At 42.6% G+C, this 25,910-nt stretch overlaps 1 long non-coding RNA gene across 4 annotated transcripts in view; it reads right to left on the reverse strand.

Annotated features, from left to right (window-relative positions):
- Positions 1-301: 301 nt before the first annotated feature.
- Positions 302-25,910, reverse strand: part of LOC306838522 — a 123,670-nt gene continuing 98,061 nt past the window's right edge. For all 4 annotated transcript variants that reach the window (XR_013781095.1, XR_013781096.1, XR_013781097.1 and 1 more), the window contains 3 exons: positions 17,513-17,575; positions 3,073-3,137; positions 302-1,028 (listed from right to left, as the gene is read on the reverse strand). This is a non-coding gene — a long non-coding RNA (uncharacterized lncRNA). The remainder of the gene's footprint in view (positions 1,029-3,072; positions 3,138-17,512; positions 17,576-25,910) is intronic.

Consider the following 25,910-nt stretch of genomic DNA (forward strand, 5'->3'; position numbering starts at 1 on the left):
AGCAAATGTGGTAAAAGTTAACCTTTTTACTCTATTTGACATCACTTTCAATTAAACGTATCCCTCTCACTGGTGTTAGTGAAGTACAATTCTGAGTTTTCCAGTAACACTGAATTTTTCCACATTTGCTCAGCAGAAAAGAATAAAGAATCTGATCCAGCTCCTGATTGTCACCCTCAGAGACACTGGTCTGACAAGTACTGTAATGAAGCCAGCATGACTGAGAACAGCAGACACAAAAACAACACTATTAAACAGCTTATCAGTCTCTCTGCAGGTGCATCAACAAAATAAAGACAGCTGCCTTGATACTTTTTTTTTATTTTCACCAACAGGTTTTTACAGACACAACAAAAATTATGAAGCAATAAATCAATTAAACAACTGACAGGGTTAATATTAACACAGGATGACAACTTGTCACATTGGCATGCTGTGTCAATAAGAGAGGCTTTAGTTTGTACCTTGATTACAATGGCTCCTTTGTGATCTCAATTACAAGATGTCAAATGAGAGGTTCATTTCCAATGATTGACTAATCCCTTCTGGATGAATTAATTACACACTCCCTCTGAAGAAATAATATTTGTATGTGGCTGCAGCGTTACAAGGGCTTTAAAAACACAATAGAAAATGAAAAACAACATCTGATTATTTTCCATTTGCAAGTCCAGCACTTGTTGATTCTGTAACCAGCGCAGATAATATACACAGGAACATCATAATCCAGGTTAAGAGAATGTCAAACAATTGTTAGATCCATTGTGGCTCAAACATTAAAGTGGACATCCATGGAGCACATTTTCCAACAGACAACGCTGACTCATCAACCATAATGTCACAGCAACAGAAAACACTCCCATGTCCTGCTGCTTTTATGTCACAGCTCCTCCAAGCTCAAACGGCCCGCGCTGGATCCTGAGAGAGAGAGTGTCAGTCATAGCTCTTGCTGCTAGCAACCATGCCAGGAGAGAACATCTGCTGCAGGGGATTCTGGTCCAAAGTCCAATCCAGGATTTAGTTGGATCCTAGAAACATAATACAGAAACTAATGATTGATAGAAGCCAAAATCCACATTAAGCTCGACACATGTTTCTCATACCCTTACTTAAAGAAAAACGCAGTACAGCAAATGTACATTTGTGGCTATATTCTTTGTTAAAGCGTTAAGAGTGATGTAGCATGAAAAAAGCAGAGCAAATTGATCAACACAAACCCTGACCTGATTCCTTTCATAGGTCTGGCTGCTTCACACATTTTCCACACAATCTTAAGGCTTCAAATTGGCAAAAAAAAAGAGAAAAAAGAGAGAGTTGCAAATAAATCAACAAGAACTTTGCTCATCACTAAACTATCACTTTATACTCAATGGCAAAATACAAACTGTCCATCAGTGTGGTTACAAATCAGTCTATTTATGGTGCAGGCAGAAAAAGTTAATCATTAAAGTCTAAGGGCTACCTGGAAATAACCAGTGTAGCCAGGTGTTCGAAATAAAAGACTTAACACCACTGTTTATAGTCCAAAAAGCAACTTCAGGAGCGAGAACTGAGTTAAGAGACACAGCGTTTATGATTACCTGTGTGCGTGTCGATATCTGTGTAGATTTCATATCATGCACCTAGACTCAACCATCCCAAAGTGAATACATTACGGGGTTGTGTGTCTCTCCTTTGCCCTCATCAGGACTGTTCTAACGCGTAAAGCCGTAGGACACGCAACAGTGACTACTTAAGGTGACGCAAAAGGATGAGACGTCAGAAAAACGAGACAAATTGTCATTATTTGACAACCTGGGATGAGAACGTGCTGTCAGTGCACAACATCTGCTTTTTTCACAACAAGGTCAGAACTTCCCAAGATGAGGTAATGCAGGTAGGTGGCCTCTTGACAACCTGTACTCTGCTTCACCTGTGCCTGTGTGTACACACACCGCCCACAAAATGACATCGCTTTGTCTGCCCCCGCAGCACTCTGGTTGTGATGGCAGTCGAGTGGCGGGACCGGCCTGTCCCGCCTGTTCTTCGCCCGGGGAAGGAACAATGTGTCAGAGGATAAGTAGTCATCCATCAATGTTTCTCATCTTCCTTTCAGCCTGTCTGCACCTCTGAGCTGGTTTACCTGCCGTGAGTCACGTTTCACCCGAGTACATGATGAGGTCTCGCTCTCTTTCTTCATCGCTCCACTTTTGGCCTCGTCTTTTATAGCTACTAGCTAAAATGCAATAACTATTTAGGTTTTTGACAATGCCTTTTTATTATTCATGTTCATTAATCCTTACGCCTCATTCCCTCCATTCTGGTTCCTCTTTCACACGTTTCTCTCCTATGCCTCACCTTGGAGTAGAGCAAGTCTGGCAGCATCAGCAAACAGAACCAGGTCCCAACCTGCCTGTGAGTCTCAGCCTGCCTGTGCCTGGGGCTGCGACTGAGACCGGCCCCTATCACCCTCCTTCATCAGCACATCTACTGTACCTGTCTGCTGGCACCCTGCCATCCACACACACAGTTCCCCTTCATTTACCCAGCAAACCCATTGGACGGGTGAAACGGAGGATAATGAAAGGCTAAAATCTACAAAAAAACGACTACTCATGTTGGGGTCAAGCATGTTTGACCTTCATGGAGAACACCCACAGGCACCCTGTATATAGTACTGCTCATTCAGGCTGCTGGCTGCCCTGCACAGGCCCATCAACAGGTTTCTTTGAAGGCCACCGACTCTGTGGTGGGCCATCAAAGCATATCTTCATTCAGTTCCACTGAAAGGATCTTAGGCTCCTGAGAGACGCCGTGTTTGAAGTGATATCTCTCTGCCACTGCATTCTTTACCATGCTGTCATGACTTGAGTTACACAATTTAAAAAAAAAAAAAAAGCAGAGAACACGGGCATACAGCCAGTGCCACCACCCTGATCATGTCTCACATACATGTGAACTACCACCACTTTGTTCTCATCAGCGAACGCACCGTGCTCTGGTTGTTTGTAGCAACTGACAGGTGATAATAACACAGCACTGTGTGTGATCACAGATGAGTGAAGATCAAATAAAATACAGAGTCATCCCTACCTGCTGAATCCTTTGAGATCGTGTTTCCATGAGTCAGCCTCTTCGCTGCACACACCTGAGATCATCTGAAAGAGATAAAGGACAGGAAAATAAAATCATTCACAGAGTTGTCAAAAAGATGACAAAAAAACTTTGGCATCAGACGTAATCTAGTCCAACTTCGCCCAAACTTGCAGATATGTTTTTTCCTACAGTGCACAGAGAGAACAATGACCTCTTTCTTTCGTTTTCAGAGCTACACTATGGTGAGGTTTCAGTGCAGTGCTGCCCAACTTTGGAGTTATGGAGGGTCTCAAGATAAGAATGATAGTGAGCTAGTAAAGAGAACGAGAAAAAGATTCACGCTGCATGAAAGTCGACTCGAGCAAAATGTCAGCAATCAGTGTTTCGCCTAAGACAGTATGAAACATGCAGTTTTCGTTAAAGTTTGAGTGGCATCACCTCGTGGATTTTAAAGAGGAATTATGAAGCCCAACGATGGCGGGGAGTCAGTGAACATATCAGTAAGCCAATCTTCTCCTGATCAAACTGTCCACTGTCAAAGAGGTGGAGTCGATGCAGACCTCGAGCCAAGTATAGAAGAACTACAACACAGCCACCTGTGTCAGTCAACTCCCTCGTTATGTGAATTTACTTTAACTCTTAGCCTAATTAAAACAAATGGGCCTTTATTCTAGAGATAGGGCAGCAAATAGAGCCAGAAACAGGACTGAGAGAGAGTGGAGGAACCACGGGAACCTGGATCGCCCGCTCGTGAGGTATACACTCCTATCACAGTAGAGTCATATCAGGAAATGAGGTGTTTTCAGCAGCAGATTGACACGCCTCGAAGGAGAAAAACAAAAGTTGAAACCACATGGATTCAATTAGAAGATAATGAGATCTAAACACACAGTAACTTATAAAAACATATTTTTCTGGTCTCATGCACAGAAATTAGTTAGATTACCCATCAAACTGACTTCCCCGAGGGGGGGGGGGCAGATCTCAGTCGTGATTATGTCTTCATATGCTCAATCCCTTTTAATTCTGTAATACCGTGATATAATACTGTTATGGGGAAAAAGCAACAAAAAATAAGTGATTGCACTCTGAGGTCGAATGGTCAACCTCTTTTCGCGAGGCTGTCCTCACTGCCTTCTTCCACATTCATTTAAGTCTCTTAGTCATTTAAAGCTAGTTCTATGGTGGTTACAGGAGGATGCAGACTTTTTCCAGTATCTTCACAGAACATTTAGAAAGTCAAACCTGGAATAGTGACATTTATCAGCCCACTCTGTTTAAATGCTGATCTAAAGTTTCAGAGGAGCTCTGCAGTAGTTGGCAGGTCAGGAGAAAAGAAGGCAGTCAAAGTGGCTTTTCCATTATGGAATTGAAAATAACCGGTGTGCTGGTTTTATTTTATTAGGGTTAAGAGGTTCAGGTAGATATTGGATCATTGTTTTTTTGATCGCAGGTTTCTTGATCCCGACATGTTTAAGAGTGCTGTGCTCTGGATCATCGACAGCTCCGGTCCCTCTTGATCCATTCACGGACAATGGTGCTCTCTGCTACTGAGTTTCACTATCCAAGACCAGTCACCTTGGCAACAAATGCACTGTTTCCGAGTGACACAAAGACTCAACTGAAGAACCTCCTTACAGGTTAAAGGCTCCAAGAGTTGAAGAGAAAACAGCAATAACAGGGCGACGGGGAAAGAAACTGAATACCGGCAAATTGCTTCCCAGAGTTTCAAGAGGACATGGTAAAATGATTCTTTCTTTCCTCTCCCTTTTAAAATACCTTTCCCTGGCACAAAGCACCATAGGTAGCTACGTTCTGGTCCCTTTTCTTTTATATCCTTTCTTGTAATTCTGTTTTTTTTCAAGCTATCGTACAGAGCTAAGTGAGTTATCATGTACACCAGCAGGCTGGAAGCTGCATGCAGCACAGCTTAGCGTCCAGATGAGGTAATGTTTAGAAGGCTGGCGAGCCAGGAGACGGGCTGGTCAGGTCTTGATTAGCTCAGGGGTTGGAGCTCTCTCTAATATTGGACACCCCTTTGTGTGGAGAGATTACTACCTTATGAAAAACTGCCCCTGCTGACGCGCCTGATGGGATCAGAGCTTCCTGCCTGCTTCATCGTCCTGCTTATGAGCTTTCCACACACACCGGAGAGAAACACACAATCAAACACTAAGCACACACACTTGAACTTCTAAGAAAAGACAGCAGATCACTCACAATCTCAAAAGTTCTTTGCATGGACACAGCCAATAAACATGGCTGGAAAAGTCACCTCAGACCAAGAGCCTCCTCTCTTTCACTTGTGTCTGTGATGACCACAGATCATGACCCCCACATGGAAAACAACCGGCATTTATTAACAAGGCCAGATGACACATAAACACACACTCGGGTATGCTCACTTGCTTTTACTGTGGCCGTCTCCCCCCAGCCACTCTCCAATGAAAATCACATGATGGACCACATCCAGCGCTAAAAAAAATAAACAAAATCCCCACCCAAAAAAACATCAACAAACAATGTTGAAGAAGCGGCTTCAGACGCAAAACCCCTTCAGGGGATTTGATACAATATCAGTTTAAAATAAAGCTCTGATTAAAATCGTGTGTCAATAGTTGCAAAGAAACGTGAAGCAGAGTTTTCCTTTCTTTCCCAGATGAGTTATCGTCTAGCTAACTAGAGGTTTTATATCAATGTATTCTCCTTCAAATAAATCTCCTTCAAAATGCAGAGCTGAGGAATGAATGCAGCCTTCTGGTTTGTTAAGCTGCATAGCAAATGTTACCACCTTCCTATTTCCACTGCTAGGGAGCCTACATTAACAAATTGTTGTATTTCTGTAGTGTACCTTGTAAATACAAAATAAATACTTCTGGATGCAGGCACACAAGCATGTAGGCACACATGGATGCAACCACCCACCCACGCACACAAACACACACAAACCTGTCAGGGACGCTGGCACAACCTTGCGCCAGTGGTCCTTTAAACCAGTCATGTGAAACGACCCGTACCTTTCTGCAAATCAGATTACGTCTCCAAGCTGAGGTCTGCAATTCCACACACACACATTTAAAGCTCCAAGCTCAGGTCCAGGCAACACACACACACACACACACACACACACACACACACACACACACACACTCACACACGCACACACACTACTTTCAGCAGCGCTCGACTGCTGTTTGGCAGCGCTGCTTTGGAATGAGCACATGTGGAAACATGTTTATAGTGTGTTTGGCTGGAATGCAAATGATAAATGATTCGCAAATGATCCAAGTCCAATTCAGGTTACCAAGCACTGATGTGTGGAAGCAGGAAAATCACACGCATTTTCTATGCTTAAACCGTGTCAAATTGGAATATTTGTTACTTTATCTTAAACAAACTTCATTACATTTTAGGGCCGAGTGTGTGAAGAGATGAATAAGAAAGGTGAACAGTCATTTGACATTACGAGTGTGCAAACAACTCACTCTGTGCGCTTCTATGTTGATGTGTTCGTCTGAGAATCTTGCATTTTAGCAGCAGTAATCAGATTTGCAACAATCCAAGGTTTTTGCTCAATCTTCATCATGACGTAAAAGAAGCTTGTCGGCTGGCTGCTAGTGGACTGGCCTAATTAAGCCCAGACAGTTGGAGGAGGTACAAGCCTCCGTCCCAACAGGATCTACATTAAGTCTCCACTCTGCTAATCAGAAAGCCCTTAAACTACATCAGCATGTCCCTCTGGCCAACCAACAACCCAATCTCATTCATCTTCCGAACATTTGAAGGAAAATGTACTTGCAAGCTGGAAAATCAGTCCCTGCTGTCTCATTACACATTTTAATAAACAAAATCTGTAGAGATAAGCTTCGTTGCTCATGGTCTGTGCTCTTTTTGCCCTTTGGTTCCGTGGAGGTCAGAGTGGTGGGGCATTGTGAGTGGCAGGAAACCGAGACAGTTGTGCCTACAATGGGGTGTAAGGACTCTGTCAGTCGGCCTAACTCAAGTTCAACTCATTTGGGTCATTCTGTCCTCACATTGACATCTGAGAATCAGCAATGGAGACCAGCAAAGAGGGAGAATGGAGCAGCAGAGGGGCCGCACCCAGGGTTGGATTGCACTGGACGCTCAGATAAGACGACAGGAAAGGGCAGATTGGAGCAGGGTAACAGGGGAAGCTGGCCGAGGCTACTGTTACCGCAGGAAGGGCTCACTCATCCCTCAGATCACCTGCCACACCTGTGGAGGACAGGACCTGATTCAGTGACACAGTGCTACCACGCTGGAGTCGGTCACAAGCACCACAGAGCGAATACCACACAAACAGATCGTGGAGGTTATTTTACATAAGTGACTTAACGGAGATTCACTCCTCCAAACCAAACAATGACGATAAAGAAAAGGCCAGACTTCCAATATCCTACTGGTCAACAACAATGATTTCACCTCATGCGCCTAGACTCGTTTTCCCAAGGCTTTATGATCCAGGTCAAAAGCTATTGCTAATGCAAATGTAATTTTCTCTTTAGCTTCAAAAACAAAAATCATGCAGATCAAAACTATCAGTGACTACGGGGGGAAAGGGAAATGCTGCAGGACAGTTATTATAACCTAGCAACAGTAACCACAATTCCAAGTGCTCTTGAGTTTGTGGTTGCTGCTAGCAAAAAAAAAATATCACCAGGACATGGCTCTAAATAGAGAGTTATGTTTTAAGTTAAGAGTTACAGCTAGTAGTATATTCTGGTTTCATCCTCTGGAATGATTATAATATAAATTCATTTTTAGTTTTAAGTTCAAACAATTGAAAACCAAATACAATATGGACTGTGAATCAGGCTCGAGGAGGGATGTACTTTTTTATAGACAGTATTTGGCAAAGGTGTACACTGATATATTGTTGCTATAAGAAACAGGACACTGAAATGCAGTGATGAAACTCAGGACACCTATGTTCAGCCCTACAGCTCACATGCCTCTCAAACACACACACACACTGGTAAAATAAACCACATAGTGTCTTCATCTGGAATGCATTTCCTGTCCTCCAAGTTGGCATATGGCCACTGGTTCCTGTTTTCACACCACTTCATCTTTCAGTTGTAGTTCCCTGCCTGCACAGAAACAACTGTCATGGCTCTGTAACAACACAGAACTTTTAAAGACCAGGACCACAACCTTAGCCTTCTGTTCTGGGTTTGATAATCTCAGGCAGTGATATGTACTACCCACATCTGGAAAAATGCTACAGGGTGGATTACGATGGTTTAAAATCTAGTTTTGATAAGCGCAGTCCCCTATTTTGCCTAATTCCTTCCCCAAGAAGCAGGGAGGTGCCATAATCAGAGTCATACACCGACTTGAAACCCAATCTGGAATGGAAATTTAAGAGGATCATTAAATTACATCAAGAGCCTCTTTAATAAGACAAATTAGACAGCTCAAGCATCCTGCCTCAGTGAACTTACTGTGGAAAAAGCTAGTTGGTGTGTCGAGTTTTACAAGGTGAGAAGTGAGGAGAAAGTTCTACTCAGCTGCAGTGGTGATAAATTGTCTTATCTGAAACAAACCTGTCACCATAGATCTTCTATCACCTTTTTAACCCAGTCGAGGTAGTGACCAGCGGTGGTCACAGGAGCTGTGAAATGTTAGTTTTAGAGGGAAAGTAAACAGCCTCTCCCATGGTGGGCCTGTACCCTACACAGAGTAAGCACATGTTTCCTATTGTGGTTAAAAGGAAAGGGGATTAAAGTGCAGTGCAGCCGGAGCCACAGCCATACACCCCATGGTGGGATCACAGTCCTCTCAGGTCTTTCAGTACTGCTGATGCAGCCCAGTTACATGTGGCTGCTGTTTAGGGAGACGCAGAGGCCAGATCCATCAGATGGACTAGTTAGCTGGTCCTCTAGAGCCCAAATTTGAGGCCTGAAATTGGGACAGAGGAGGCAGGCCTCTTACCATGTTGACAGGGCTACCGGACTGAGACAAGCAGACACTCGCACAAACACTAGCTAGGTAATGAAAAGGTGTTGAAACTGAGCGGATTTTGATTTTATGAGGCCTCATGAAAAAGAGATCACCTTCAAGACTCTTATTAAAGACAGAAACAGAGGTAGAGTTCAAAGAGGTGAAGGTGGAGTTGGACTGAAAACAAAGTCGGGGAGAAAAAAAAAATCTGTGAAAAAAGTCAGCGGTTCAGTGGCTCTGCCTCCAAAATATGAGTCAGTCACCCCGGGGCCTCAGGGTCAAATAGGCCACATTCAGGTACCACAGGGGACAGTTAAAGCAGGAGAGTGTGACTGTGAAGCCAATTAAAGGACACTTTTAAAAAAGGCAAATAGTGCAAGGGACATTGAGGAAGATATGCATAGTGGAGCATATCTGCACTTACCAAAAACTGCCAATTAACTAACACCCCATGAAGCTCAGCTGTGACTGCTTCAGCTGGACAGCTTCCATGTGCAGTGAGTAAAAACCCTTTATGTGCAGGTTAAGAAAGGTTGCAGAGGGAGAGTCAAATACTGAGGGCATACTGCGCATGATTCAAGATTTCTGACTAAAGTTATAAAACATGTCTAAAAGACTTGTCTTGAGACTTCAAGGCAAATATCTGATCAAAACCATTGACAACATATAAACAGACTTGTTAACTCTGAAATCTCCCATCAGTTTGTCTGCTGCAATTTTGAAATCATTCGATTTATCTGGTGGTTTTTGCAGCTCATACATTATTTGTGGATGTTACCATATTGGTTATTTGACGTAAACTATAGCGGTAGCTTGCCAGAGTTTATCAGACTGAAAGCTGTGAGAGCCAGTGGGAAAACAACAATAGGCGAATGAAACAAACTGCAACTTAACATAACCAGACTCAAAACAGCCAGCAATCTCCTCTGTGGTGAAAGCCAACAACAATACCGGTTAACTATTAATTATTAATTATTTTATAACAGGACATATTGTTTTCCTTGCCATATCAAACTTTCACAACAGTTAGGAATTAAAATGTTCCAATGTTACTGTCCAATTGTCCAGCATTCGGTCCAACACACAGCCATCAGAGACTTGTGGTTTCAACTGAACACTTCTTAAATTACTTGAACTATACACTATTTAGACAAGTATCATCCTTGGCCTTTTGGCCTCAAAGCCTACACGCATTGCCAGAGATAATTATGTATATGTCATGTGTCTGTCAAATTATGAGACATGGATGTGTCTGTGTGGGGGGAGAAATTGTGGCGATCTGATTTTGTGCAGGGCGTAAGCGTTTGAGCAGATATATAAGACGTTCTCACCCACAAACACACAGTGGGTGAGTGAGTACGGCATGTTAATAAGCATGTGCGCGGTCGTGTTTTGAAACTGGAAACAGATTTATGCAGTGTTGGGGATCAGCTCTTTAAAAGGTCACACTAAGCAAGTTCGCTTGGCTCAGTAAACACTGTTCTTTCACCGATCCAGGGGACTGTAAGTCTATGGTTTTACAACAACCATCAAGATGAACAAGCAACCACTCTGACCTCTTTCTCCTCATGACATCAGTTATTTCCGATTAGAGTGACGCCACACTGACATTTAGCATCTTTGATTAATTGGTTCCTATAAGGGTCTTAGAGTGTTTCTGTATGATCAAAAACAAGGGGAAAAAAGATTTCTGGAGCCCTCAATTGTTGGACGCAAACAAGCCTCCCACCTCAAACACAGCCTCATAGCAGAACACCCTGGCATGGGATGAAATTTCCCCAACAGTAAAAGAACTTTCCCTTTGACACTGGTCATACCGTTACATGGGATAGACTTAAAGGGGATATCTGTTAAACTCCCTTGATTACAAACATCCTTCAGCGACACATGTGGAATGGCAAACAAACCTAAACGCACATTCATGCATGGACAGAGAAGCCTAGAAGTACACCATTAAATGTGTGCGTGTGTGTGCGTGTGTGTATATACACAATGTCCATGCAATCATTAACTGGTCATGCAAATCTGCTGATGTAAATGTCAGGGAGTGAAATGGTGGAAAAAAAGGTGGGATGAGGAACACCATCAAGATTAATCCATCCAGGGATTAGCAGCAAGCAAATATCACCAATAATAAACAAATGACTAACATTCCCAGCCTGTGTGGTTAAGCCTTAGGGCTCCAGAATACAGTATGGTCTGGATCCAATCCCTGCTGTTTATCAGTGAGAGTGGAAATGGCCACTTGTGAAACCTGCTTGACAATGACTTAAGGGACAAATCCAGATCGGCCAGTGAAGGAGTGCAAACCAATCGCTCCTCCCTCTTTTGAGATAAAGCCCAGACCTCAGAGAGATATCAGCTTAAAATTCAAACCTGAAATGGTTGTTTTGGTACCACCATGTTGTTCACTGTTGACGCTGCAGTCTTGTTAGGCATCATGAAATAATTGGATTTCGCCAAAAACCAATCTCCAATGACTGTCACAATGTGTCTACTTTCAGGTAATTACCGTAAATTCCGTACTATTGAGCGCACCTGGATATAAGCCGCACCGGCTAAAAATAAGTAAATAAATGTATTTGTACATATATAAGCCGCACTTGATTATAAGCCGCAGGTGTCCACGCTATAACAAGAGCTATTTACACAGACGTAGGCTACCGGTAACATCCGCAAATACTGTAGCGTCCGTACGGACGTTAAAGGACGACGAGAGCGTTCAAATAATAACTTTTAATAACCCGATCACTGTCGGCCGTGACCACGCCGTTTACAGCAGAGAGCAACACATAACTTGCCGTAACAATCCAACTCTCTCCCCCAGCGTTCTCTCATACAGCCACTCAACACGTTCTCGCTGGTGCATTCACTGACTCTCCACATAATCGGAATTATGAACACATTATCAACTACTGACTTTACAACATGAACCGTTACAATACGAAGCCTAGCCGACGGTGTCTGTAACACGGCTGATGAAAAAGATGACCGTAATATATTTCACAAGAAAAAGTCCATCCATTCACTGCCTCAGAATGACTTCATTACTCACTTCCTCAGTCTCTGTTGTCGCTGTCAGTGTCATCTTAACGTGCAGCAGCTCTGTTAGCTTCTTTGACAGCCAGGTCGATCGCCTTTAACTTGAAAGCTGCATCATATGTATTTCTCCGTGTGTTTTCCATCATGAGGGTGCGTGCATGAAGCGCAAAATGACTGATATTAAGATCCGACGTGACGAAGTCAAATGTTTTTGCGGCAGAAGCTCATTGTCCCCCATAAAAAATCCATGCATTAGCCGCACCGGAGTAGAAGCCGCAGTGCTCGAAGTGTGAGAAAAAAGTAGCGGCTTATAGTCCGGAATTTACGGTATTAGTTGGCACCAAGGGTGAGTTAAACTACAGCAAATATAAGTTAGGCAAGATAGTATTCTATGCAGACAACAACCTCAGAGGGACATCTTTTTCATTGATATCAAATGTGGTGTTGACTTTTAAGTTGGTATAATTACATACATCAACATATAATAACAAGTAGTAGGGTTGTCACAAAACCAGAATTTCAAACTTGAATATGTAAAATATAGCAAAAAATAATTAAAATCTCATGAAATCAATAGCTGTTTCTATACCATGGAAACAAACAATCCTGGGCACAACATTGGGATTCTTCTCATTATCTTACTATTTTGGAGATTCCATGGATGTCTGTCTGACGACCTTAATATCTCTTTCCTTAGTCAATTGTCTAATTAATAGTCTGCTAAAATCGCTGCTAATTAGAACGCGTTTACCTTTTAGTCCATAATTTATCCTTTGTTTTTAAATGAACATTTTTTTAATTCAGGGAACAACATTTAAACAAAAGACAACAGCATTTTTTTAAATAACTGGATGAAATTAAGAATACATGCTACAAAGTCTACCTGTTAAAGGTTAGAAAGGAAAATGCCAACAAAAGAAAGACAACAGAGCAGCACACCTGTTTAGCATTATTGACAAAATATTGATCGCTTGTCTAGGTGTAACCAAGGAGATTATTGCAGACGAAGGTTTTCTGGATAAGGTAATGAGCCATAAATTCCATTAAGTAGTAAAAGGGTTGGTTAATGAACAGCATGTGATGAAACCCATCAAAGGTAAAAAAGTGAAAGCAGGTTGTAATTTCATTTGGGTAGCTTTCTGTAACCAGGAAATGTGCAAGACTCAACCTCTTCCCCGAGCTTTAAAGCTCCAAAAATCTTAACTATGAGGGATTTTGCAGGCCTTAATCTCACTCTGTATATGGGTGTGTGTATCTGTGGGTGTGCTGGTAGGTTAAGTAATCCCTTTGCTCTAATCCACCTATTTTGTTTCGGTCCACTGTTCAGATTCAAGGTGGAAAAGTGCCGAGACGACAACATTTTGCCTTCTCGGTGTGTCTGGCCTGCAGTGTTCTACCTGCTGAGCCCACCGACTCACCAAGCCTGAAGGACTCTGTTACTTTAACCCTGTCCCCAAGCATGTCCCAGACCAGCACAAAAGCCATCTGGGGTGCGGCTGAGAGCTTTAGCAACAAAATAACTCTTTCAATGTGCACTCGGCATGGTTCTGACTGCAGGGCGTTGAGGTCGCCAATACCAAGACTCTTACTGGACCTCCTCCTCCTTCTCCTCCACTCTCCTAATCCTGGCCTACATGACTGACTCTGACTGAAAGCACCACACGCCAGAGGTGGGAGCCAAAAGCACTGTGAGATTGAAAAAAAGACCACCTGCTCATCAAACTAAATTGCACTCACAGAAGGCAATGGGGAATAGAGAGAATGAAAAGGAGGGGAGCAGGAGAAAAAAATAAGTAAGAATACAAAGAAGGACAAGTCACTGCTCTCCCTCTGTGATCTTGGCAGACAAAAGAACAAATTACATTTCTGCGTCATGCCCCCTGAGGGTCAAAATCGGCACAGGGTCCCTCTCAGTGCTGTTTGTGTGCGAGCATGTTGATAAAGGTTCCATCAGTTCCCACAAGATAGCCAGGGAGGTGGATGGGCCTACCTTTCAGCCTTTCATCTTGGCTTCTTTTGTATTCCACTATGCTTGTGTCTGTTGTCTCTCCCCGCTATTGGGTAGAATTGACTGTTATTATTCCAAACAGCATTATCGTTATTAATGCCACAGGTCTCAGGACTGTGCACTTCCCCTGGGAGCTGGATCTGGAGAGAGCTGCAACCAATCTCCCTAGATAAAAGCTCAGCAGAGAGCTGTATGCAAGCCAGACAGCACGGACAAGCCTTCATCCTCCCTCCTCATTCTCTGAGAGAGGTATAGGCCCTACAAAGACTATGATATGGCTTTAATCTTAGCACTTTCAGTCCGAGGGAAACATTTGAGCTGAAAGCAGCTCTGCAAAAAGCCATCCGAAGTCACTCCAGGTTGTTAGCCAACAATCAGAACAAACATATTTTTTAGAACTATTCAGCAATTGTAAGAAGAAGATTATCAATAATGGCAAAGTTTTAAAACCTGACAACTGAGGGAAAAGAGTAAACAGTTCAGGTTAAAAGTCATGGATTTATATCTTTTGCTGTTATAGTTTATGAGTTTGCTCTCCAGTTCTACTGCGGCTCATGTTGTAGGTGACTCGTACGCCATTTCCCAAAGTCAGCCATGCATGACGAGTTATTTTAAAGGTGGTGTGGAGAGCTGACGTGTGGCCAGGCCAGGCCGGGGCAGCTGCTGGGGTCTCGGCTTAGTGCCTCAAGCCCCCTCGCTCCAGTGGTCACACAGCATCAGCTCCCGGCCCGAGCCCGGACACTGATTTATGGGACAGGGGGATTACCATCAAACCAGCCGTGAGGACCACCCAGATGGTGGCACAGGACGACAGCCGCACAAGCACACTGAGGCATACATGCACGCAAAGTCAAATATACTAACACATTTACACAAATACCTATGTGCCTTTTATAGGCGGGGATCCAGAAATACATGGCTTTAAACAAATATGGACTTTAAATTAAGCTTCAATATTGCAGTTTAAGAAATCGCTTCCCAGAAATAAAAAGCTGCACATGACATTTGTACGGCTCTCTTAACCATTCAAGTGCGTAGGAGGGATTAGTTTGCTGAGGTTTCCTCATTACCACAAGGCGACAGAGCCCACTTTGCTCATCGAGGTTCCTATGCATCTGCAGGATGCGCCTGGTTAAGAGTAATCCCCACTCAATATGTCATACAATGTGTCTTTTTCTCACTGAAGTTTGCATGTTGTTAAACTTGAAGTGTGCTTTTCGATATGAACGGTGTAAAACATTCTTCATATATGAAGTTGGGGAGAAGAGGCCAGACTCTAAATCCATCTCTCATCACTTTTACCTTGATCTTCAAGCTTGATAAGTCCCTTTCTAAATCTCTAGTTGCAGGGACTGGACTTATCCAGCAAGTCATGTTTTCATGTGTAAATACGCTGAGCCAAAGAGGAAAGAGAAGGGAGAAAAGCACATATTTCTTACTTGCTGGGGCACAGTGCAACTCAACCTCTAGGCACCAGTTGGATGAGATGAACAATGAGAGTCAATGACAAATCGGACGTGGTGCATTCCTTGAGCAAACACTCACTTCATGAAGAAAGACAGGTAGGCAAACACTCACCTGCCCTGAGCTAATAATGCGCGTGGAGACACACACACACACACACACACACACACACACACACATTTGTCGATATGTTGAAACAATGATGGGAATTGGACTGAGCTGAACGGTGTCGGTATGAAGATAAGATCAGATTTTCTCAGGAAAACTAAAATTAGAAAAGAAAAACCTCAGATTCATGATGAAATCACGAGAGAAGAATGTGAAAGACGTGCAAATGTGTGCTGTATCGTAATGCTACGTAAAGTGTGGAAATAAGCTGGAACCTACAGCTACAGTATATATAGACTAGCTCTGTTTAGAGTTGTTCTTAATCATTATCAAATCATCAAAAATAAACAGAATTGCTATTATTTTAAACAAGGTAATCACAATGACTGCAGGAGCAGGATTTAGGTGGCTTACACAGACTGTACTTTATAATAAGTTGCACATTAGAAACCACGTGTTTGTGTGAGCACAGCCTCCTAAAAACTCGGGTGCATGTGCGTGCATGTGCACTTCTTGTCCTGCAATGGATTGTCAGAAAATCATTAATGACTGCGCTCACTCTTCAACCAAACAAATCACACACATTTTCCCGAGGCCTTCTTAAACCTCCAGTGACAGCTGCGCTCTGCTCAGTGGGATGCACCCTCAAAACTTCCTGACCATGTTTCTCCCTCCAGCTGCCTCATGATTGGACGCTCACAGGCGGAGAGGATGAAGAGAAGAGGAGGGGAAGTGGTGGCAGGGAGTGGGCTGGCAGCGGATACATGGGAGAAAACAAATTCCTGCCCCATCGCCATGGAGATGAGTCAACAGCAGGTTGGGGGCTGAGGGGCGAGATGGGGGGCACAGACTGACCTGCTGTAGTTAACAATTCATCCCCGTATCCGGCTTCCAAATGATTGGGCAAACACGGAGTGCTGCGGAGTCAAAAGGGCCCCAAGGGGCTGAGAGAGGGGCATCACCCTGGGGTGACACACTGACAGGCACACACTGGTTGGTTAAGGGGCTGACCAGCTGAAAGGGGGGGGGAGAGATGTTAGGGGGCACCAGTGGGGAGGGGTACTTGAGGGATGTTGGAGACGGGCTAGAATCAGTGCCAAAGCATAACTGCACAGTCATAAAATGATGACTGATGGTTATGGCTTTACAATAAAAAAAATAAAAAAAAAAGATATACCATTATCAGGTGTTATGAATTAACTTGAAGGATGCAACAATTCTGAAAATCAGGGCAGATACTGATGGAGGTTGGAGAAAAAAAAAAAGGCCAAAACCTAATATGCTTAGGCATGACGTTACCGTTTAGAGATCCAACAACAGGCCAGTAAGATTTTGTGTTTAATTCGATTGATGATTTACATTTAATACATGTCTACTGTTGGTTTCTGGTGTCTTCCACTTAATTATTGTGTAATTATTAATTGTAATTGTTATGTGAGCCTTATTTGGGCTGGACATATTGTTCATGCATGACACAAAAATCTAAATCAATCATAATCCCATTTTTGGCAGCTAAAAGCTAAGCTGCAGCATAAAGGGAAAGTTGCAGCTAATGGAGAAACTTTTTGAAGGAGCGGTTTATAAGGAGACTTAAATCTAGATGTCATTACATAAATGTACACATAAACCTCTCAAGATCAGTGGATGTTACAACAGTATTTGTGATCAATAAGTCTCTGAATATACAAATCATACAGATCTTATGAAGGTAAGCCACAGGTGCTGCAAATCAAACATCAACTCAAATCACAGCATTACATCAGCTTTTACAACTTGTCTTCCATAGAGGAGAGAGCTTTAACACAGATTTCCGGGCTTTTTTGTCATTTTGTTTTCATAAACTATACTCACCAAAAGAACCCTGGGAGGCAATTCGACGTTTGACATCTCATTCCCAGAATTTGGAATCCTTCACTGTGAAAAAAATGAAAAGAGGAAAAACGTCACTTCACACAAACTATAGAGTATTTCATTTCCATGTGTGCTTAACTCTTCATTCTCCATGTGTTTAGCTGGGTTCATTTGGGCAGAATAGTTTCGAAGGATGTAACTTGAGGTACGAGTGGAAAATGGTAGAAATCCTTAAGCCACAGGACCAGGTTCCAAAACACTGACCACTTAGAGGTGGAGCGCAGAGACAGTGGCAACAGGTGGAGTAAGGGTGGATCTTCATAAAGTCAAATAGTACAGAAGCTCTAATACTGTAATTATCCGGCTAGACTTTATGTAGTGGAAGCTTTGTACTAGTGAGGAGAAGCTGTCACATGAAGCTTTATGCGCTGTCACTGCTGGTTTGCTCCCCAGAATTGCAAACCAAATCCTGTTATCCAATTGGCCATTTTGCTTTGAAGGGGCTGAAACACAACCATTACTTCAGACCTTTGGAAGGAGTGCGTGTAGGGTGTGTAAGCAGAGAGGACCTGTTACTGGTTCACTGCTGCCACTAACGTCAGAGCACAGTGTTTTCAAAAACACTCCCGAAGCATGTACTTCCTTCTGTGGGAATAAAGATCCTTTCTAAAATAATCCACCCAACAAATCTTAGAAATGAAAAACAGGTCTGCTGCATTTATAGTGGGCCTGTCAGAAGAAGAGAAGAATAAAAAAGGCAGCAAAAACAAGGGGAAAAAAGGGAGATGATGATAAAAATAGCAGATGTCTGGAGTCACTTCTCGAAAGGTGTGTCATTCGGGGAGTTTGGGGCGAACTTTTGGCTGCTGCTCACTTCTAAATTTAGCATATTCACTAAAATAAAAAGTGAGTTCAGCCACTGGCACGAGAAGTTTCTCCGCCCTCATTCATGACCTCAGCCGTGCAGCCGGCGTCACTCCTGACGGAATACAAACCATATAAAACAACAGAAACAGACCTCCTCAAATATCCGCGGTATATAAGGAAGCAGCTTCAATTTAATGATTCCTGTAAGTGATTCTATTATGGCAGTCCGAGTCCAAATCGTTCTAACTTTAGAAAAGTGTGAGCTTAACGCTCCTGTGGGAAATGTTTGGTCTTTTTAGGTGTAATGTTTTCTATCATAAAACAAAATCTCATAAACAAATCATAAAAAAGCAACAATATAAAGATGATCAATGTTGTCTTTTATGGTCTGGTTTGCTTCCGTAAGTCATACAGAGGCATCACTATCAATTTCACTCTTTTTAGAGACCAGTTAAAAACTCCTCAACGACAAATTTAAATGTCCTTGAACACAACTACTTGAACAGATACAGTCTCACTGTTTGACATTGGGCCTTTTATTCATAACTGGTGACTAAATTGTGCAGGACGTATGACACATGTAGACAGCCGCTATGTTTGTTTCCTGTGTTCATACATGCTGAGGATGAGCCTGTGTGTGGCGGGCCGCATGGAGAGACGCCTCCAGGCCAGGCTGAGGAATTAGTGAAGCAGAAGTCCCATCTAAGCTCTGAAGCATGTGAGTATCAGGCCTGTAACTAAAACACAAGCATAAACACAAGCGAAGTTAGGGATTACACCCTGCAATAACCGCCGCAGGAAACCACAGACAGCGCAGGTGTAACCATCGCCTCGGACACATTCTTCTCCAGTGAAGGTGGTCTGACTGACAGCTCATCATCTTCTATTGTCGGCTGTGTGAAACTTGTGTAAACATCTGCGGGCATGTGTATGTCTTAGTGTGTGCGTGCGGTGGAAGCTACAGGTGACACACACACATGCGCACAGAAGGATTACAGTGGCCTAATGTCATGTCAAAGAAGCCTTGCAGCACAATACCTCACATTCCTTTCAAAATGACTGGATAATTAATTAAAGTTCATATTATTTGACTCTCCCCTTCGGGTGCTGGAGCTAATCTCATCAAGTTAAAAATCAACAACATCGACTTGTTCAGACGTAAATCAAGGATTGGCAAAGGAAATATTTAAGATTATCAACACTGATGGAATGTTTTTTAGACCATTGTGATCGTCAGAATGCACAAACATTACAGAGAGGAGTTGGGATGAAGGGTGAGGACAAGCTGGTTTCTTCAGTGAACAGCACCCTCTAGAGCAACACCCATTCAATCCTGCACCTCTCTCCCAGTGCAGCTGCCTCTCCTCGAGGAGCAGAAAAAGAGTCATCCATGCTCAGTTTAATAGTATATTTTAATCAATGTTAAACGCCTGGATTTCTTTACTTACTTAATGGAAACATCTGAAATGTTTTGCATTTTTTCTGCAATGTATGACAGCTAATAAGCAGCATGTCTCGTTCTCCGGCTTATTTCTAAGCTACAAATATATGATTACAGAGGTGAATTCTAACTGCTCCTTTTGCTGCTGCCTGATAATGAGGCAGGCTTATATTAACATGTTTGCTTTAATCGTGTCCTGGGTTATTAAGGGGTTATTTACAGTACACAGGAGAGATTAAGGTAGGCATGACGGAAAGAACTGAGGAGGCCAACGACAAGCCTGCTGCACTCACAAACTGCGGAGTGAGCTGAGAAATATGAGTGCACAGTAGGACACGAAACCCAGCAGGACAAAACCTCTACCTCTCTCCCTCTCTCCGTCCGCCTCAAATCATGTTACACAACCACAAAGGAATGCCTTGTATATCTTAGACAGATTTAAAACAAGCGGAAAAAGAAAAGAACAGTAAAGAGAGGGATCTATAGACGCGGTGGGTGTTGTTTGGTTCGTCCATGTTCAGCATGGTAGGGAGCTTGGCAGAACTGTAAAGACTCACAACAATGACACACAAGTCCAGACAAATACGCACCCAACTGCTTCACACATGCTTACATAAACTAAATCAGCCCGAGACGCACAGTTGTGCACACCAACCAGGGAGTGCTGCACGTTTCCTCGATGTTTTTTCAAGCCATTAATAAAGAAAGACATTCTAGTGTTTCTATACATTTTAATGGAAATTTGGGAGCACTTGAAAATCCATCGTTTTATGAGCTTTAAAACTTTCCCAAAGAATTCCCACAGTTTCTTTTCCGTGCATTTGACCCACACACATTAAAGTAGCACTCAATTAGGACCAAAACGTGGCGCTCATGCTATTTAAACCTGAAATAAAGCATCCAACGCCCATGTTTATGAGCCCTGCGATGCATTAAAAACAATGTTGATCTCACTTGTTTGGTTGATGGAAAATAATTCATTAAGTGCAAAATTTGTTTTAAATTTGTGAATATATTAAAGCTGTGTGGAGTCAGTTACATCACTTAGCTCCGAATCGTATTCATCTCTTCGAGACTAGTAAGAAAAAAAGTCTGATTTTGAGAACATTACAACAAACACGTCTCTGTTGCCTTACATGCAAAATAAGACTAATTTTTAGCACTGCTTGCTTTGACTGCATCAGTGAAAGGTGTGTGTGTTTGTGTGTATCAAGTTAGCAGAAGGTCAGAGCGGTGAAGTATTGGAGCATTGTTTGCTCTCTTCCATGTACTGTTTGGGACCAGCATGTTTGAGAGTTTGAACAGTGACGTGTGAAACCCGTAAAAAACAGGACACGGCGCTGCTCTGTTTGTTTAAGTACACCCAAAGAAAGGACCGCCATTACAAAACAAATCTCTCAGCCTGCATTCCTCCTGTCCATCAAACCCTACCTGTTTAACAAGATATGACACAGAGCGGAAAAGGTAGTTACAGGAACATCTACTGCATGGTGAAATGACTTGCAATTTGTTAAAAGATTGTCAGCTTTATGACCTTTACATCTGACCCAAGGAAAAAGGCATGCATCCACAAGTTAGCATGAGTACATTCTCTCTCTCTCTCTCTCTCTCTCTCTCTCTCTCTGCGAGAGCAAGTGTATGCTAATACCCGTGGCCAGACCTCTTTGCCTCCAATAATCCCAAGTGGGCACTTTGTTTCCACCCCAGCGATCTTTACTAATTATCGAAACAAAGATGTGCAATAATGGAAACATATCTTAACTTTATTCAATTTAATTAAAAAAACTTTTTGTTGTCCCCTGGGGGCAATTCAAGGTCACACAGAGCAGTAAATGAACGACAGTGCAGCTATACTAAAATTGAACTAAAGATAAAAGACATTTCTTCAGCGTGTGAATGGATTGAGTCCTTCATACAAAATTCACAAGAATCTTTGTCAGGTGTGTTGGGCAAAATGTCGGCAATACATTTGTAATCAAGCCAATCAAACCACAGCAGTGCAGTAACACTGAGTCATCCTTTTGGGCTTATTGTAAATCATATCTTGACAGCACCGTATGATGCTCAACCAGTAAAAAGACGACAACAATATAAAGTCCAAACAGTACAGCCATGAAGCGTCAACAACATCTACATAACTACAGTGACAGCACAGAATGTTCACTTGGGAGGAAACCCGCCTTTGTTCATTTACTCTGAGGGGTGGAAGCTGAATTAAAACTGCATTTGTTCATGCAAAGCTGTCTGAATCCCGTCCAAGGCTTCTTGCCACAACAGATCAATTACCCTACAGACGAGACAGCACTCTGTTCCAACTTTTAGAGTACAAATCTGAAAAGTTTGACCTAGTATGATTAACAAAACTGATCGTAGGCAACAGGCAGAAAAGGGAATACTGTAACACAGCAATGAAACAATGAAAACCTCACAGCTGTGAGCCCCGCTGCATGTAATGTTCACTGTATATAGCTGAAAGTGATACTCAATCAACACAAAATATTTTATAGAGTTTGCTGGATCTATAGACTGCTTACATTTTTTCCTTAAATTATACTGAACTTAAAGTAGATTGGACATAATAATAATTTAGTGAGACAAACTTTTTTATCTCTTATTTTGTTTTTTTTAGCACAGTCATTAGAAGCACAATGTTATAGTGGGTCTTAGTCTTAGTTAACGTTTATCTCCATAAAATCGACAGTTAGGTTAAAACAACAGACACACAGGGTCTTGTTTTCCACCTTCTGTGCAGCATCTGTTATGTCAAACTTTTTAATGATGTTTTCATCAGAGATGCCCTGCTTTCTCTTATGTAACATGTGATTCAGCCCATGAAAACAAACCAATGCATTTGATAGTAAAGCTTGAGGTGACAGTGGGTGGAAATCCATCAACTGGAACCTATGAAAAGGGGAGAGAGGCACCACGAGATTCCAGCCGCCTCCCCTGCTCTCCCTGCCATCATCCTCGTATCAGAGGAGCCATTGGGAGAACTGGATGTGATTTGTATGTGTGTTTTTGAAGAGGGGTGCTCATAAACAGCCATGAAAGGGGCCCCTCTATTCAACCTGCCAGCAGAGATGCGCTTCACTGGGCCGGCCTTTTGTTTTCGCCTGTTCACAAAACCTTTAGCATAGAAAAAAAGGGGTCGATTCTCTGGATGTGTGCAGGCCCAAATGATGCCATTAGATTGGGTGCCCGCTTCAGATGAAAAAGGCTTCAGTGGCGTTTGAAGTGATTTAAAAGATGGAGGAGAGAGCTGCCTGCAAATCCTGTTTGGGAATAACACTAGAGGAGAATGGGGAGGTAAAATGCCAAGCGAGTGATCATTCTATAGTATGCAAAACTGCTCTCAACTCCATGAGTGCTGGGGACGTTAAAACAAAAGATGCAGAGCATTCCTTTGTCACGTGATGAGGGTCAATGTGCTGCGGTGGTGCGTGGGGTCAGGAAGTTCACCAAACTTCCCACGCTGCCTCGCACCATAAGATCGTGGTTGAAGCCTGTAACCATCTTCATTATTAGGGACTTCATTTATAAGAGCCTGTGCCAGAGTGCCAACACAGGGATGAGCCATCGAAAGAAAAACATTTAGATGACTTCCTCGTCAGCATGACATGGCTAAAACACCAACACCCGGAATGAGACAACTCTAAAGAAATTGCAGAAGAAAAAAAAAAACGTTTTAGTATCAATCCAAGAGAAATGTGTCAGATGTGAGCAGCCAAATAATTACTAAATACATACATGTTAACTATTGACCCTGTTACACTGAAATGCAATAATTAAAGCAAATGCCCTCCAGCAATCAGCAAGTATTCCAGTCAACTGAGCAGGTGATAATTTGACAATGACATCGTGCCAGCCCATGGCATTGTGCAGGGGCAGGTCATCACGGTGCCCATTTTGTTGACAGCAACCTAATAGGCATGAGAACCTGACAGTGTCAACAAAGGGACAGTGCCAAACAAAACCACTTGTTGTGAGCCAGAGGGCTCCTGAAACAGGCTCGGCCCGGTCCCACTGCTGCTTCAGCACTCAGCCTCCATTTCCAGTTACTTGACATCCTTGACGTGGCAGCTATCAGGAAGAACACTCTGTGTTTGTTTGTATTTCACAATTTACGTTCTATTTTCAGCAGCCACCCACGCTTACTCTTAGATGACCCTATCAGCGTTGAAATTCTTTGGATGATTTGTACGTCTACTTTTGTAGAGTTTAGAATGTATGTTGTTGCTGCTCTTCTGAGAGGGACTGGCAAGTCTGGTATGTTCTCACCTTCACCTAATCTTTAAGGAAAATAAGCACACTGATAAAAGACACTAAATGAGAGATGTTTGTTAGTGGATATAAAATCTTTCTTGTTTTGAAAAACATTTAAAAAAAAGCAAAAATATGTATTGCATTACACGATCACAGGCTTTCTAGTAGAATGCTTAGTAAACTATTACTTAATTCTACAAACGTAGATGAACAGGTATAATGCCTGTAAAGGGAACTAGTGATCTGTGGAATCTTAATGAGAAATCATTATTCAAACCCACCAGGTGAGCCAACAGTGAGTCTGATGGAAACAGTCACTGACTCAAACGTACTTCAAACTGTCGGGTTTTCCCCCATTTGGCATGTTTGTCAGCTGTCTGACCTGCCAACCAATATCAACTCCGATTGCTCATGGACAGTGTACACAAATGCCCTAAATACCTTCCTTATCAGGGCTTGTTAGTAACATAGTTTGAGAACTGTGAGATAAAGTTTCGGCTGTAGGCTACAGTGACCTCTGGATAGCACTGACAGTTACTTTATGTGGACACACTGTTTTCTTCTCGCCAGGCAGTCAAATCACGAAAGAATATATTAGCTGAACAAATGAACCGACTTAAGTAAGGATAGGAACCAAGCCTGTGATCTGCGGACAGAGGATTATTGTCCAAAAGTTCAAACTTGACATCACTGCTGCCACCCAGAGATTCTGAGAATTACATTACTGCATTAAATGGTATGTAAACAAAACTTGTGCGTTGTTTGCCAAATACAGTACAAAAGGGAAAGGCCAAGACAACTCTGGCACAAATAACGTTCCTTCAAATAAAGAAGAATTAATTGATGCAGGTCAAAATTAATTGGTATGATCTCAGATATCAATTAGTCCTGGATCCTGGTTTTCAATCGAGTTGTCAGATTAAGGGTGTGAAATTCAGGAATACATGCTAAAGGACCAATGTGGCATTCACTCCTAATCTTAAGGTTTTTGATAGGCTATAGTGGAAAAGTGGCAGTTTCCCACAAACAACAACCTGCTCCTTCTCTATAAAGGGCTAATTCTAACCGCTGCCTGAGCAGAAAGGTCACGCAAGGCATATAGAGGCTGAAGTCCTCCACGTAATGGCTCGGCCTCAAGTCAAACCCGCAAGTCGTTGCCTGCATATCATTACCCGATCTATCCCCGGTTTCCTACTCTATCCACTGTTCTCCCCCCCAAAAAAATTAATCTTAAAAAACCCTTCTTTTCAGGGGATTTTTCAAAATGAAATACTATTAAGTATTTGTAAACATTGCTTTCTAGTTTGGACAAAAGATGACCCGTATTCTTGCATAATGGTCAATCAAGTGTCATTGGATGAAAGCCATTATGTTGTGTCATGTTCTTAAAGCTGTCCTGTGAAACCAAGGAGCAGGTATTAAAGAAAGAAGATACAACAGGGATAGACCCAGGAGGTAATGATGTCAGTGGAAGCCTTTACCAGGATGCTTGATATGGGACCTGTGGGCTCCTGCTGATAAGACTGAAGAACAGGTCATTAGGAGACCCTCTTGGCTGATGGCTTACAATGCGGCCTCAGTCCCAGCTATCGGGCCATCTCACCACAGACCATATGGAGGCTAGCCGGACACAGGTAATCAGGGCTGTCAGAATGGGAACAGCTCTCTTGCAGAAACTATGAACTACCGTCTCCACCCAGAAGGATTACTTTCACAGAACAGATCTCACAGAAAGTTGCACATAGATGCATATTTCGTTGCAGGAGCTGAAAATTGCCTGTCTACTGTACTTTTGCAAACAATCATTTTGTTCTGCTTATTGCAGCG

The sequence above is a fragment of the Symphodus melops genome (genome assembly GCF_947650265.1).
Source record: "Symphodus melops genome assembly, chromosome: 17".
In the NCBI taxonomy this organism is placed as follows: domain Eukaryota; kingdom Metazoa; phylum Chordata; class Actinopteri; order Labriformes; family Labridae; genus Symphodus; species Symphodus melops.